The following is a 15,614-nucleotide window of genomic DNA, read 5'->3' as shown; positions in this document are numbered from 1 at the left end:
CGATATTTTATTACTTTAATAACTATCAATGTTGAAAGAGTTAAATTGCTTCTCACTGTTGTTCTAATAAACTGAAGTGTTAATGTCCTTAGTTACTCCTAATTTGCCCCCAGTTTTCCCCTAAGACTTTGAACTCTTTACTTGTACTTCCATCTATCACCACTAGTGTCACTTTTTCCCCAAATCTCAGTCCTTTCTCTAAATCCCTGACTTTCAAACTTTTGATTACACAAAATACACCTATAATTACCTTGATCTTCCTGCTGGGAACTGTAACTATAGATACTCAATCACCCTCAAGCTTCTCTTATCAATGCCTCGACTCCTAACAGATCTAAACTCCTACCATATCTTCCCACTAAACTTTAAAATGTCCTTCACTACTGTTCTCTCTCACTACTAACTTTGAAACTTAGCTTACTGTCTTAGAGTCCCTTCAACCTAGCCTACCCCTAACTTATTTTAATCTAATCTTTTCTCTCATAACATTTAAAACCTTTTCCCCTGATTTTCACAAAATCCCTTACCACCAAATGTTTAGACTATGTGATTGGGAAAGTTCCCCACCTGCTTCTGACTCATTACACACAGACTTGGCAAACGTCTAAACACCTTTTAGCCTAGCCTGAAATCTCTTAGTGTAAGAATGTAACCCAGAATAAACAGTCACCCCTTTTAACCTTTCAGATTGTCTAATAGACGGTCGTCTAGTGTACATCTTATTGTACAATTCAATTCTCTTCCCAACACTGCAATAACAGTATCTTCTAATATTAGTACTTTAAGAGTAATTAACCGTTTTACTACCTCAAATCCCTATCCTAATTAGTTTATCAGTTAGGGAGATGTTTAACCTCTTTAGGCTGAACACAGAAAAGTTTTTACCCTATTCACCATTATTTCTCATAGTCCTCTGGTCGGTTGTTTCAACTGTTAGCTATTTTCTCTTCTTCTCTAATCGATGCTCTCAGCAATGCACCCCCCTTCCGGATCTCCTAGGTACTAACAGGTGATCTTCACTTGCTCCTTTGTCTTCCTCTGTTGTTTTCTCCCGACTCATTTTCATCACAGGTAAAGTACCAATCTGTCCACAATTATAACAGTCTCCAATTCTTGGGATCCTTTTCTCAGCAGTTTCTCCTCTTCTGTATCTTCAGCGTCTCGAGCTGTTCCTCTAGCTCTCTTACCTCTCCCAAAGTCGTCGCTTCCTCCAGGCCTGATACGCCTCGGTCTATATCTCCTATTTCTTCTTTGCCAGTCATTGTAGGATAAAATCCTCGAACATAAAGCACCTTTAATCTCCAAATCTTCATCGCTTTCTTCATCAGAACTCGAATCTCTTGTCTCCTTCTTCGTTTCTCTCTTGCCAACTTCCTTCTGATCACAGAGTCATATCCACCCATGCATGACCTCTTCATCATCACTCATCTTCATCATCCTCGTCTTCTTTAAGTTCCATCCTCCTTACCTCCCTCTTCTCTTCCAGACATCACATTTCCTTCCTTCTGGAGTTTTGATTCATCTTCATCGTCGTTTCTGCTTGTATTCGTCTTCATCTCTGATGCCATAATCACCCTGCTGGATAATCACTGAAAGCTTCCTCCTCATAAGGTGGGTGTCTTTCTTTTGAATCCGTATGTGAGAAAGGTGTACTAACATCTGCCATTAGTCTCTCCTAACACTACCTTAGTTAAATAATTACTATTTTAGTCAATTTTCCCCTATATCAACCCTTTTAAATTTCCTTTATTGTGAACTATGTTATTTTAGACTGTATAGCCTAAGGCTTCCCCACTAAATTATTAATATAACCCTAAACAACTCCAAATAAATCCTGAATAATTAAACCCAATTTTTATTCCTATATCCTATGTCACCAACTTATCCATTAGTGGTGGCTATATTACCACAACCCATCAAATGCAAGTAAATGAAGTTAGTCAACTTCAAAGCAATCCCCCAAAAACAAAGCCTCTAACCCCAATAAGTATTTTTATAAATTCCATTGTTTAATATGCACCCAAGTATCTTAATTGCCGAATAACGTCAGTACCTGATTCCCAACCCAATTCCAATCAAACCCCAGTTATGCACAGAGCATCCAAAATGCAATTTTTAATGAAATAGTATTTGCCAAGCCTATGTGAAATTGTCATAACATCACATATTTTGTTAGGATGATTTTGTGTACTAGCCTGATCTGATCCTCTCGTCTGCCTCGTCACACCTTGTCACGTGACGCACACGTCAGCCCCTTCTCTCTCTCTCCTCTCGTTCCATGTTCCTCTCATATTTCAAAAAAACATAGAAACATACAAGATTTCAGCAGTTAATGCAATCACTGAGTATTTCCAACCATTCAATATTCGTTCGTTCTACATTATTCACTCTAAGACTAAACACATAACTAAATAGATCGCTCAAAAAACATTTTTATTTTAATCCGTCTTTAATTTAATTCACTTTATTATAATCCGTTACCATATATCTAATGTATAAATTCAATAGATCACAAAACAAGTTTCATCTTTAACCAACCGCCGTTGAAACTAAAATCTCTCCTCTGTCGGTCTATTTCCCTTGCCGGGTAACGCCAAATGGGACCTATGACCTGTACCCACCATTTTGTTTTGTAGGCTTAGCCCAACCTCATGTCGTAGTTTTTAGCCCCGTAAAATCAACACGTGTCCTAATCTCGTGTCATAAACTCCCCCTTTCTGTAGTGTAGTGTCGCAAAATTAAACGCATGCGCATACCCATTCCTCAATACAACTTCAACGTGGACGGGCGATTTTCTACTCCCTCCTAGTCAAACAGAATAACAGTCCAGCTGTACCTCTCGTTTCCCCCCTCCTAGTCAAACAACATTTAACAGCGCTCACAAAACATATAACCTGACTTAAACACAGAGACAAATTTAAGAGACTTTAATCCATCGCAATGGAATCTCTAAGGATACGTTAGCATGTAGCACACAACACAATTAGCCTTAGCCTTAGCAACGATGTACCACGTGGCCTGAAACAATCCAGCATTAGCCTTAGCCTCTAGCTAACTGCGGCCTACCCAGCCCTAAGTAACCTGCACCGTGGCCAAATCATTGTCTATCAGTAATATCTCCGCCTAACTTTATGCTGCCGTAAGTTCTGGATAATCATAGAGAGGTTACCCCATGCATTATAGTTCGTCAACCATACGATGAGTATATAACATGCATATAATCCGTCCATCTTATAATTCCCAGAATTAACCTTACACCACCGACAGCGTTGCAAAGGATTTTATGGCCCATTCATAAAGAATCGCCTCGCATCGAGGTCTTTACCAGATTCACGGTGCTCTAAATATGCACATATCGGCCTTCTCTAAATTATCAATGAAATATAACCTTATCATTGCCCATAGTTACCAATGAAATATAACCTTATCATTGCCCATAGTTACCAATGAAATATAAATGTCTCCTACCGTTTTCCTAAATTTGTCATTGCCATCCGTTACCAATGAAATATAAACTTCTACCGTTCCTTTTGCTCTAAATTTGTCATTGCCCATAGTTACCAATGAAATAAAATTTTAGCAGACTCCAGTCGACCAGCAACAACGCCACCGAGGCCAGGCCATAATGGAACATCTCTCCAGTGTACACAAGTCATATCCAATCTAACAACCTCCGAAGCGGTAAGAACACTCACCCTTTTTTCGGCCATGCTTCAGAGAGAGTTAGCCCGGCGATTGACTGAAACAAGGAGGAGACGCAAACCCAGCCCCACGTTGGGCGCCATTATGTCGTATCTGATGAGTGGTGGCAATTATTGCTGTCAACAAAAGGAGTCTGCTCATACTGAACGTTGATCATAAGGTTTATTCAGACCACAAGCTTCAGCATGAGTAACAGACTCGCGAGGTCTGGAGAACGGCTCCCCAGATTGCCATGGCCGTTCTGACGTCTTCCTCGCCTAACCCCCTTATTTATAAACAATGAAACTGACCTCTTCTGGCCAATCCCCAGTCTCCAAGACACTTCCGGTCTGCTGGATGTGGCGTTACACCCAAAACATTCCCTCTGGATACTAACACAACCAACATTCCATTTCTTCATGAAAAACATTTAACAAAGGCATAATCTTCAGATACGATACAGATTTCACACGCATAATATCATTAGACCCAATATGCAACACAACTGTTTTCAGAGCAGAAATCTGTTTCTTGATGGTGGGCATCACTTCTGATAAATCCAATACCCCAGCTCCAGGAAAACAAAGTGTACGGGTATTTCGGACTTCCACCGATCTAACCATGGAGCTTCCCATAATAATGGTTGATGTTGCTGTTGATGATGCTGTTGTCCATTTCGAGCCGGAGCCCTCAGCCCAACCCTTGCCCCGCCAGAGGCTCCTCTCCTTGATCATTTCCCAAAACTTTTCCAGGCCTGGAAAACACCATTTTAAAATTCCATTCGTTTTCCAGGATTTTCATGATGTACGACCCTTAGATTATGAGAGAAAAGTTGCCAACTACCATGAACATTGTGCAGGGTTCATTCAATGACTGTTTTATAGCAAATTACAATAATAAGGAAATGTTCATATGGAATTACTTGTTTTGGAGAAAACCAAAGAGAGGGAGTGTCTGCCCTGAAGGTCAATGCGCGGCAAATGTAGGCTAGCTCGCGGATTGGCTCTCCCATTGCAAATTTGCATAGCAATCAAGCTCGAGGAATGAGCTGAACAATATGGTTGGAAATGGCACGAAGCTAGGCTAGCAACATGAGTTTCAATTGAAGTAAGAATGAAATATCGAGGGAAATGTTAACAAATTATGTCTTAAATTGAGAAATCCGTTTTTGGATAAACGTGTGTACTTTGTTTGTAAAGGTGGTGTCAAGATATTCGCACGCATTTGTCGCCAGCTAACGTTAGCTAGCTTTGTTTCCAAATTGTATAGCCTTACTAAGCTAGCGCCAGCTTGTTGTGTGTAGTGAAGTTAGAAATAGGAAGTGTTAGATTTGTTAAATTGTAGTTAAACAATTACCAGTTTCGTCGAAATGTCACATACCTTAATCAAACGCAATAAATTCTCTGCCGTCCAACTGGCTCCATAGCTCAGTGGTAGAGCACTGGTCTTGTAAACCAGGGGTCGCGAGTTCGATCCTCGCTGGGGCCTGATGGGAAACGTTTGCTTTTTAGCTAAGGTTAAATAAAGGTTTTCTAGTCATCCACCTGTATCGTGAATTTGTTTTTATACGGCACATTTTAATGTTACACAGTTGCCTTATTTTGTCTGCCGTTTGCAACGGTTTCCAAAATTGCATAATTGGAACAGTCTCCCTAAATAGCTCAAAACGGACGCCTTGTGGTATGCAGCAGAAAAGCTTGAATTCGTTTTTATCACTACAACCTCACTTAAGGCGAAGGGAATACCTAGTGAGTTGCATAATTGAATGAATTCAACCGAAATGTGTGTTCCGCATTTAACCCAACCCGGTGCGGAGGGGTGCTTTAATCGAACCAGCGGCCTTTCGGTTACTAGGTCCAAGTACTGTAACCACAAAATAAACAAAGTTAAAATCATAATTTTACCCTCCACAGACTTGCCATACTTACACAAACAGACTTCAACTGGTCCAGAATCCTCTTCGGCACCAGATCAACCGAACACATCACACCAATGGCTCCCTGTGCGATCCGGTATTATATCTAAGACACTCTTCCTCACACCTACAAAGCCCATGATGCATCTAGAGGAGTAGTCCTTAGATGAGCACACGTAAAGTTAATTTATTCCCTTAGAATGAGGTTCTTATTCTCAAACACCCCTTTTACCCTACTTGTCCATATTACCTAAACAGCTAAAAAGTTCACATTTGGGAAAAGGTCAGATTTAATCTTATAATATTTTTTATAATTTCACTTTAAATATTTGTATTTTCAGTGTTATGTTTAAGCCAGGCCTTTTCATTAGGGGTGCAATGTAAAAAAATATTAGAAATGGATTTGTTTATTACTTTTTGGGACTTTAAAAACTGTTGCTGTAATTATAATTTTTTTCTGGAAATTGTGGTAAAATGCATATTATAAACTGTGTGGTTCGTGCCCTGAATGCTGATTGGCTGACAGCCATGATATATCAGACCTTAAGCGTCGTGCTTAAGAACAGCCCTTAGCCGTGGTATATTGGCCATATACCACACCCTCGTGCGTTATTGCTTAAATAACTGATTAAAAAGACTATAATTATGAGCTAAATAAGTACGTATCCTAATCTCAGTGAATTTAATAATGTGGGAATTTCGGGAAAAATTACAATTTAGATTTTTTGGGTCAAATGTCAGTTTTGTGAGAATGACCCCTCTCCACCATGGGTGCCCGGCCCTTCAGTTGCTTGGCAACTGATCTCGACAAACCATTTCTGTATGGACCTCGCTTTGTGCACAGGGGTATTGTCATGCTGAAACAGGAAAGGGCCTTCCCCAAACTTTTGCCACAAAGTTGGAAGCACAGAATCGTCTAGAATTGTCTTGTATGCTGTAGCGTTAAGTTTCCCTTCACTGGAACTAAGGGGCCTAGCCCGAACCATGAAAAGCAGCCCCAGACCATGCTTGGCCATGGAAACCCATTTCATGAAGCTCCCGACGAACAGTTATTGTGCTGACGTTGCTACCAGAGGCAGTTTGGAACTAGGTAGTGAGTGTTGCAACCGAGGACAGGCGATTTTTATGCGCTTCAGCACTCGGCGGTCACATTCTGTGAGCTTGCGTGGCCTACCACTTTGCGGTTGAGCCGTTGTTGCTCCTAGATGTTTCCACTTCACAATAACAGCACTTTCAGTTGACCGGGGCAACTCTAGCAGGGCAGAAATTTGACTAACTGACTTGTTGGAAAGGTGGCATCCTATGCGGTACCACGTTGAATGTCACTGAGCTCTTCAGTAAGGCTATTCTACTGCCAATGTTTGTCTATGGAGATTGCATGGTTGTGAGCTCGATTTTATACACCGGTCAACAACAGGTGTGGCTGAAATATCAGAATCCACAAATTTGGCCATGCCATACTTTTGGCCATGTGATGAATAAACGCAACATGCAACAATTTCACTAAGTTACAGTTCATATGAGGAAATCAGTCAATTGAAATAAATTATTTAGGCCCTAATCTATGGATTTCACATGACTAGGAATACAGATATGCATTTGTTGGTTACAGTATTTCTGTGCATTCAAATTGCCATAGATAAAATGCAATTGTGTTCGTTGTCCGTAGCTTATGCCTACCCATAATACCATAACCCCACCATGGGGCACTCTGTGCAAACCGCTCGCCCACACAACGCCATACATGTGGTCTGTGGTTGTGAGGCCCGTTGGACATACTGCCAAATTCTCTAAAACGACATTGGGGGCGGCTTATCGTAAAGAAATTAACATTAAATTCTCTAGCAACAGCTCTGGTGGACATTCCTGCAGTCAGCATGTCAATTGCTCCCTAAAAACTTGAGACATCTGTGGTATTGTGTTGTGTGACAAAACTGCAGATTTTAGAATGGCCTTTTATTGTCCCCAGCACAAGGTGCACCTGTGTAATGATCATGCTGTTTAATCAGCTTCTTGATATGCCACACCTGTCAGGTGGATGGATTATCTTGGCAAAGGAGAAATGTTCACTAACAGGGATGTAAACAAATGTGGAACATTTCTGGGATCTTTTATTTCAGCTCATGAAACATGGGACCAACACTTTACATGTTGCGTTTATATTTTTGTTCAGTGTATATCTAGCCTGTGCACTTGATTTTAATGATCTTATGTACTGCAAACAGTTTAACATTCACAAGGCCGCATGGCCAGATGGATTACCAGGATGTGTACTCAGAGCATGCACTGACCAGCTGGTAATTGTCTTCACTGACATTTTTCAATCTCCCCTGACCCAGTCTGTAATACCTACATGTTTCAAGCAGACCACCATAGTCCCTGTGCCCAAGAACACCAAGGTAACCTGTCTAAATGACTATCGCCCCCTAGCACTCACATCTGTAGCCATGAAATGCTTTGAAAGGCTGGTCATGGCTCACATCAACACCATCATCTCAGAAACCCTGGACCCACTCCAATTCGCATACCTCCCCAACAGATCCACAGATGATGCAATCTCTATTGCACTCCACACTGCCCTTTCCCACCTGGACAAAAGGAACACCTACGTGAGAATGCTGTTCATTGACTACAGCTCAGCGTTCAACACCATAGTGCAGGGTTCCCCAACTGGCTGCCCGAGGGCCAAATGAAGTTTTCTGAGCAACAAAATTAAATAATATTGTGGGTGAATTTTCACTGTTGGACATAAGACTGTAAAAACACCAGGAAATCAGCTACAATTATGTTTTAGTCAAACATATCGGTTTGGGCTTCTTGCGGTCAATTTGCAGTCTACTAATTATTTGTTATTATGTTCCCCGACCATCCACTCAGGATTTGTATTATTAGTTTTTATCGGCCCGCGGCTGAATCTAGTTGATGATCCATTCCTTAGTGATGAGCTTGCAGGCTGGTCATGGCTCACATCAACAGCATTATCCCAGAAACCCTAGACCCACTCCAATTTGCATACCACCCCAACAGATCCACAGATGATGCAATCTCTATTGCACTCCACACTGCCCTTTCCCACCTGGACAAGAGGAACACCTACGTGAGAATGCTATTCATTGACTACAGCTCAGCATTCAACACCATAGTGCCCTCTAAGCTCATCACTAAGCTAAGGATCCTGGGACTAAACACCTCCCTCTGCAACTGGATCCTGGACTTCCTGACGGGCCGCCCCCAGGTGGTAAGGGTAGGTAACAACACATCTGCCACGCTGACCCTCAACACAGTTAGTCCCCTCCTGTACTCCCTCTTCACCCACAACTGCGTGGACACGCACAACTCCAACACCATCATTAAGTTTGCCGGCGACAGGACGGTGGTAGGCCTGACCACCGACAACGATGAGACAGCCTATAGGGAGGAGGTCAGAGACCTGGCAACCTCTCCCTCAACGTGAGCAAGACAAAGGAGCTGATCAACAGAGGAGCACATCAACAGGGCTGTAGTGGAGCAGGTTGAGAGCTTCCAAGTTCCTTGGTGTCCACATCACTAAGAACCTATCATGGTCCAAACACACCAACACAGTCGTGAAGAGGGCACGACAACGCCTCTTCCCCCTCAGGAGGCTGAAAAGATTTGGCATGGGTCCTCAGATCCTCAAAAAGTTCCTGACTGGTTGCATCACCGCTTGGCACGGTAACTGCTCGGCATCTGACAGCAAGGCGCTACAGAGGGTAGTGCGTACGGCCCAGTACATCACTGGGGCTGAGATTCCTGCCATCCAGGAACTCTATACCAGGCGGTGTCAGAGGAAGGCCCTAAAAATTGTCAACGACTCCAGCCACCCAAGTCATAGACTGTTCTCTCTGCTACCGCACGGCAAGCAGAACTGGAGCGCCAAGTCTGGGACTAAAAGACTCCTTAACAGCTTCTACCCCAAGCCGTAAGACTGCTGAACAGTTAATCAAATGGCTACATGGACAATTTGCATTGACCCCCTTATTTTATTATTAATAATACTACTAATAATAATAATAATAAGCCATTTTAGCAGACGCTTTTATCCAAAGCGACTTACAGTCATGTGTGCATACATTTTTACTTACTATGATTATTTTTTGCACCGACTCTCTTGCACAGGCTCGATGTACACTCACTGGACTCTAACCACACACACACACACTACACTGACACTCACATGTATATTTACGCACACACATACATTCACACTCTTCACATACGCTGCTGCTACTGTTGATTATCTATACATAGTCACTTTACCCCTACCTACATGTACATATTACCTCAATTACCTCGACTAACCCATACCCCTGCACATTGACCCGGTACCCCCTGTATATAGCCTTGTTATTGTTATTTTATTGTGCTACTATTTTTTCCTTTATTTTATTTAGCAAATGTTTCTTACTTACTTTTTCAAACCTCTGCATTGTTGGTTAAGGGCTCGTAAGTAAGCATTTCACAGTAAGGTCTAAACCTGTTGTATTCGGCGCATGTGACAAATACAATTTGATTTGCACCTGATTTTATGTAGGCCTACTTTTGAGTGCCCTGAAAGGTGTCCGACAAATAAAATGTATTATCATTATTAACAATGCTACAGAGCAAAAGTTGTGGTTATAGTATCAAATTCAAATTCAGCAAAGTCTGAGATAGCCCAAATGCACCACTTTTCAAACTCCTCAGTCAATGACACCCTGCTCATATGAATCAGCCTGTCTTTGTGAGAGTGACCCCTCCTCTGCTTTGACCAGTGTCATTGATATGCCACATTAAATAACACAGCTAGTGCCAGTTTCCCTGCCAACCGAGAGTGTTGTGTGTGTGGGGAAAGAAAGGCAACCTGTAGATTTGTAAAATTCACTCTTCTTTATTAGTGTTGGCTCTGACTATGGTACTCAGTCTGTAGTCAAGTGTGTATCTCTGAATTTGTGGATTTATTCATATTCTGCTTTACACTAATCATACTTTTGAGCTCTGTGTCCACAAAGACTTGCCAATAAAGAGTGTTTCTTCTCCAGTGTTTTTCCTCTCTCTGGTCCTCATTCTCATAGACCCCCATCAACAATGGAATTCTGTGTGTGTGTTTGACTATTTGAGAGAGAGACCTGTGGTCAAACAGAAACATTAGGGTCGTATTCACTAGAAGCCCTAATCTCGGCAGGCCAGAATGAAAATCTGGCACCGGGTACTCGATTAAGTCGACTATATTTTGCTACAATAATATTTAAGTTACAGTGAGGGAAAAAAGTATTTGATCCCCTGCTGATTTTGTACGTTTGCCCACTGACAAATACACTATCAGTCTATAATTTTAATGGTAGGTTTATTTGAACAGTGAGAGACAGAATAACAACAACAAAGAATCCAGAAAAACACATGTCAAAAATGTTATAAATTGATCTGCATTTTAATGAGGGAAATAAGTATTTGACCCCTCTGAAAAACATGACTTAGTACTTGGTGGCAAAACCCTTGTTGGCAATCACAGAGGTCAGACGTTTCTTGTAGTTGGCCACCAGGTTTGCACACATCTCAGGAGGGATTTTGTCCCACTCCTCTTTGCAGATCTTCTCCAAGTCATTAAGGTTTCGAGGCTGACGTTTGGCAACTCGAACCTCAGCTCCCTCCACAGATTTTTCTATGGGATTAAGGTCTGGAGACTGGCTAGGCCACTCCAGGACCTTAATGGGCTTCTTCTTGAGCCACTCCCTTTGTTGCCTTGGCCGTGTGCTTTGGGTCATTGTCATGCTGGAATACCCATCCCGACCCATTTTCAATGCCCTGGCTGAGGGAAGGAGGTTCTCACCCAAGATTTGACGGTACATGGCCCCGTCCATCGTCCCTTTGATGCAGTGAAGTTGTCCCTGTCCCTTAGCAGAAAAACACCCCAAAGCATAATGTTTCCACCTCCATGTTTGACGGTAGGGATGGTGTTCTTGGGGTCATAGGCAGCATTCCTCCTCCTCCAAACACGGCGAGTTGAGTTGATGCGAAAGAGCTCCATTTTGGTCTCATCTGACCACAACACTTTCACCCAGTTCTCCTCTGAATCATTCAGATGTTCATTGGCAAACTTCAGACGGGCCTGTATCATGTGTGCTTTCTGAGCAGGGGGGACCTCAGGAGACTGAAAAGATTTGGCATGGGTCCTCAGATCCTCAAAAAATTCTACTGCTGCACCATCGAGAGCATCCTGACTGGTTGCATCACCGCCTGGTATGGCAACTGCTTCGGCCTCCGACCGCAAGGCACTACAGAGGGTAGGTGCGTACGGCCCAGTACATCACTGGGGCCAAGCTTCCTGCCATCCAGGACCTCTATACCAGGCGGTGTCAGAGGAAGGCCCTCAAAATTGTCAAAGACTCCAGCCACCCTAGTCATAGACTGTTCTCTCTGCTACCGACGGCAAGCGGTACCGGAGTGCCAAGTCTAGGTCCAAAAGACTTCTCAACAGCTTCTACCCCAAGCCATAAGACTCCTGAACAGCTAATCACAGCTACCCGGACTATTTGCACTGCCCCCCCACCCCATCCTTTTTACGCTGCTGCTACTCTGTTAATTATTTATGCATAGTCACTTTAACTCTACCCACATGTACATATTACTTCAACTACCTCAACTAGCTGATGCCCCCGCACATTGACTCTCTTTCAGTACCCCCATGTATATATAGCCTCCCCTACTGTTATTTTATTTTACTTCTGCTCTTTTTTTCTCAACACTTTTTTTGTTGTTGTTTTATTTTTACTTTCTTTTTTAAAAATAAATGCACTGTTGGTTAAGGGGCTGTAAGTAAGCATTTCACTGTAATGTCTGCACCGGTTGTATTCGGGCATGTGACCAATAAAATTTGATTTGATTTGATTTGATGGCGCTGCAGGATTTCAGTCCTTCACGGGGCAGTGTGTTACCAATTGTTTTCTTGGTGACTATGGTCCCAGCTGCCTTGAGATCATTGGACAAGATCCTCCTTGTAGTTCTGGGGCTGATTCCTCACCGTTCTCATGATCATTGCAACTCCACGAGGTGAGATTCTGCATGGAGCCCCAGGCCGATGGAGATTGACAGTTATTTTGTGTTTCTTCCATTTGCGAATAATCGCACCAAATGTTGTCACCTTCTCACCAAGCTCCTTGGCAATGGTCTTGTAGCCAATTCCAGCCTTGCGTAGGTCTACAATCTTGTCCCTGACATCCTTGGAGAGCTCTTTGGTCTTGGCCATGGTGGAGAGTTTGGAATCTGATTGATTAATTGCTTCTGTGGACAGGTGTCTTTTATACAGGTAACACGCTGAGATTAGGAGCACTCCCTGTTTTTTTGTTGTTGTTATTCGGTCTCTCACTGTTCAAATAAACCTACCATTAAAATTATAGACTGATAATTTTTTGTCAGTGGGAAAACGTACAAAATCAGCAGGATCAAATACTTTTTTTCCCTCACCGCACATGCGTTTGTCCACAAGAAATGACTAGGACTGTGGTCCTCTGTAGCTCAGCTGGTAGAGCACGGCGCTTGTAACGCCAAGGTAGTGGGTTCGATCCCCGGGACCACCCAAACACAAAAAAAATGTATGCACGCATGACTGTAAGTCGCTTTGGATAAAAGCGTCTGCTAAATGGCATATTATTATTATTATTATTAAAATAAATGAATTGGAAGGAAACGGGAAGGGACTACCTGAATTTGTCCAATAAGAAACTTGTGTGCATTAATCAATACAACCCAGGGAATATTTATTTTAAAGTGAAAAACACATTTGATTTTACACAGGGGGTAACACTCAAATGACAAGTTCCAGATACCACTAGGTGACAGTGTTGCCTTACACTTTATGAAATAACAGGTCCATTGTACCCTCATAATAACAAGACAGATTTATTTACAAAGATACCATTAGTTAGGATAAACACATTGAGGGGGATGTTGTAAAGTAACACAACACCCATTCTCTCTGAAGAAGAAATTTGTCAAACATTTTTCAGACCACACAATCTTCTTGTCATGTATATAAATGACAAATGTCCATTGTGAAGGATTCTTAAGGTTTTTGACTTGGGCTGCGTCCTGATTCTCCACACATCTCCCACTACATTTTAAATAATGTATTTGAAGCAGTGGCTTGGTGTAAATATTGTTTGGAAGGAGATTTCCCTTGTTGAATTCACGACGGGGAGTGTGCAAGTGCACACTTTGGGAGAAGGGTGAAGAGTTGGGACTCACCATGCTCTCAGGTAGTGATGTCATTGATGGACATGCTGCTGTTTTTACTCCTCCACTGTAGAACCTGTCTACTGTCTTTCCACCTCTGTCACGTGGGCCAGAAGCTGAGCTACACTGTTGTTCTGAGAATGAGAGAGTACAACAATAAAAAGCAACGTGAAAAATCATAGTATAGTATTAACAATAAAATGGTCCATTATGGCTCAGACAAGACTTACTTTACTAACAAGTATAAGTTAGCAACAACCTGAAAAGTGTGTTATTATTCTGGGATAAGGCTAGTAAAAGGAAGGAATTGTTATAAAAGTGTTTTAATCCGAGTAAAACAAGGTTTTCTATTGTAAAATGTTTTGAAATCAAGTAAAACAAGGCTTTATATTGTAAAATGTTTTAAAATCAAGTAAAACAAGGCTTTCTATTGTAAAATGTTTTGAAATCAAGTAAAACAAGGCTTTCTATTGTAAAATGTTTTGAAATCAAGTAAAACAAGGCTTTCTATTGTAAAATGTTTTGAAATCAAGTAAATCAGGGGTTTTTTTTTAATAGTATAATGTTTTGAAATCGAGTAAACTGAGGTTTTCTATTGTAAAATGTTACGACATTTAGTAAAACAAGGTTTTCTACTGTAAAATGTTTTGCTACATGTATCCTACTGATCACAACCCATGGCAGGACTAGAGTTTAGGACTTGCAATACATCTGGCCTGGGGATAGGGTTTTTATTGAAAGCACTCTACCAGATTGCTCATGGATTCATCAATGGCGGGAATAGTATAAACAGTGTTTATCTTTGCCTCCAAGTTCTCAATGAAGTCCACCACCATCCTCATGACCTCCACCACAACTCTATAAAGCAGGACCATCATTTCTCTTAGTTAACTGGGGTAAATGTACAATTTGTGTTACTCCGCAATGAGACATCATTATACACAGCAGGGTGACTTCCTGCATACAGAATTCAAGAATATTATAAATAATGTTGTTCTCTCTCACTAGTGGAAAAAGAAATGTCGCTAACCTGTGAAGATCAGCCTCTATGGGTAAGTTTGTCTGACACAGTGCTTTCATCAGCCTCTGGCAAACGCTTGCCTGTTCGCTCAGCACATCTTGAAGATGAGAGGTGAACTACGGCAATGACGTAAACCTCTGACCTACAAGAAACATTCAATTAGACAATTTACTAATTTCATAGTTATCACATCAAAGTCTACCTGTATCTCTCCAAATGGTGTATGCATTATAAATGTTTGTATCTAAAAATGTAACATACAACCCACTTGAATCTCAAGACACCACTGTGTAACAACACAACCACACTTACTCAGAATTTGTGAGTAACATATGCACTTTCTCCAACAACTCTATTTCTAGATTGATCTAAAACAAAGAGAATTAAGCTATGTTAGGTATATGCACAACGCCAAGTTAGGCACATGCATATCACTTTATAGGACAGGTGTCTTGGACAGGTTTCTTGTCTCAAAACCAAGTGTACCTGTTGACATTTTTACCTTGTCAAGCGCACGTTCCATTGTGATGACCTGTTCAGCTTCCAGTAGATGGGGTTCTTTAGGGAATGTATCAACATCCTCCTGTACGGGAAAAGACACTGCTTAGTGTGGTGTCCTAGAACAAGGGTTTTCAAACTTCCTTTTTACCCATTTATTTTTCACTCAATTCAATATTGGTTTATTATACCTACAGAACCTTTAGAAAAATCTTTAGCAATCTTCAAGTCTTTCCTATCCACCCCCAATGACAATTATATTTCTGCTCC

General features: G+C 41.6%; 1 non-coding gene and 1 pseudogene across 1 annotated transcript; one reads left to right on the top strand and one right to left on the bottom strand.

The window, feature by feature from the left end:
- The first annotated feature begins 5,097 nt into the window (after positions 1-5,097).
- trnat-ugu lies at positions 5,098-5,169 on the top strand. The gene has a single exon. It is a non-coding gene; the product is annotated as a tRNA-Thr (tRNA).
- Positions 5,170-13,625: 8,456 nt separating this feature from the next.
- LOC123486152 lies at positions 13,626-15,369 on the bottom strand (annotated as a pseudogene).
- Between the last annotated feature and the right edge of the window lie 245 nt (positions 15,370-15,614).

Source organism: Coregonus clupeaformis, unplaced genomic scaffold, assembly GCF_020615455.1.
Source record: "Coregonus clupeaformis isolate EN_2021a unplaced genomic scaffold, ASM2061545v1 scaf1035, whole genome shotgun sequence".
Lineage (NCBI taxonomy): Eukaryota > Metazoa > Chordata > Actinopteri > Salmoniformes > Salmonidae > Coregonus > Coregonus clupeaformis.
This window is presented reverse-complemented; position numbering and strand designations above follow the sequence as displayed.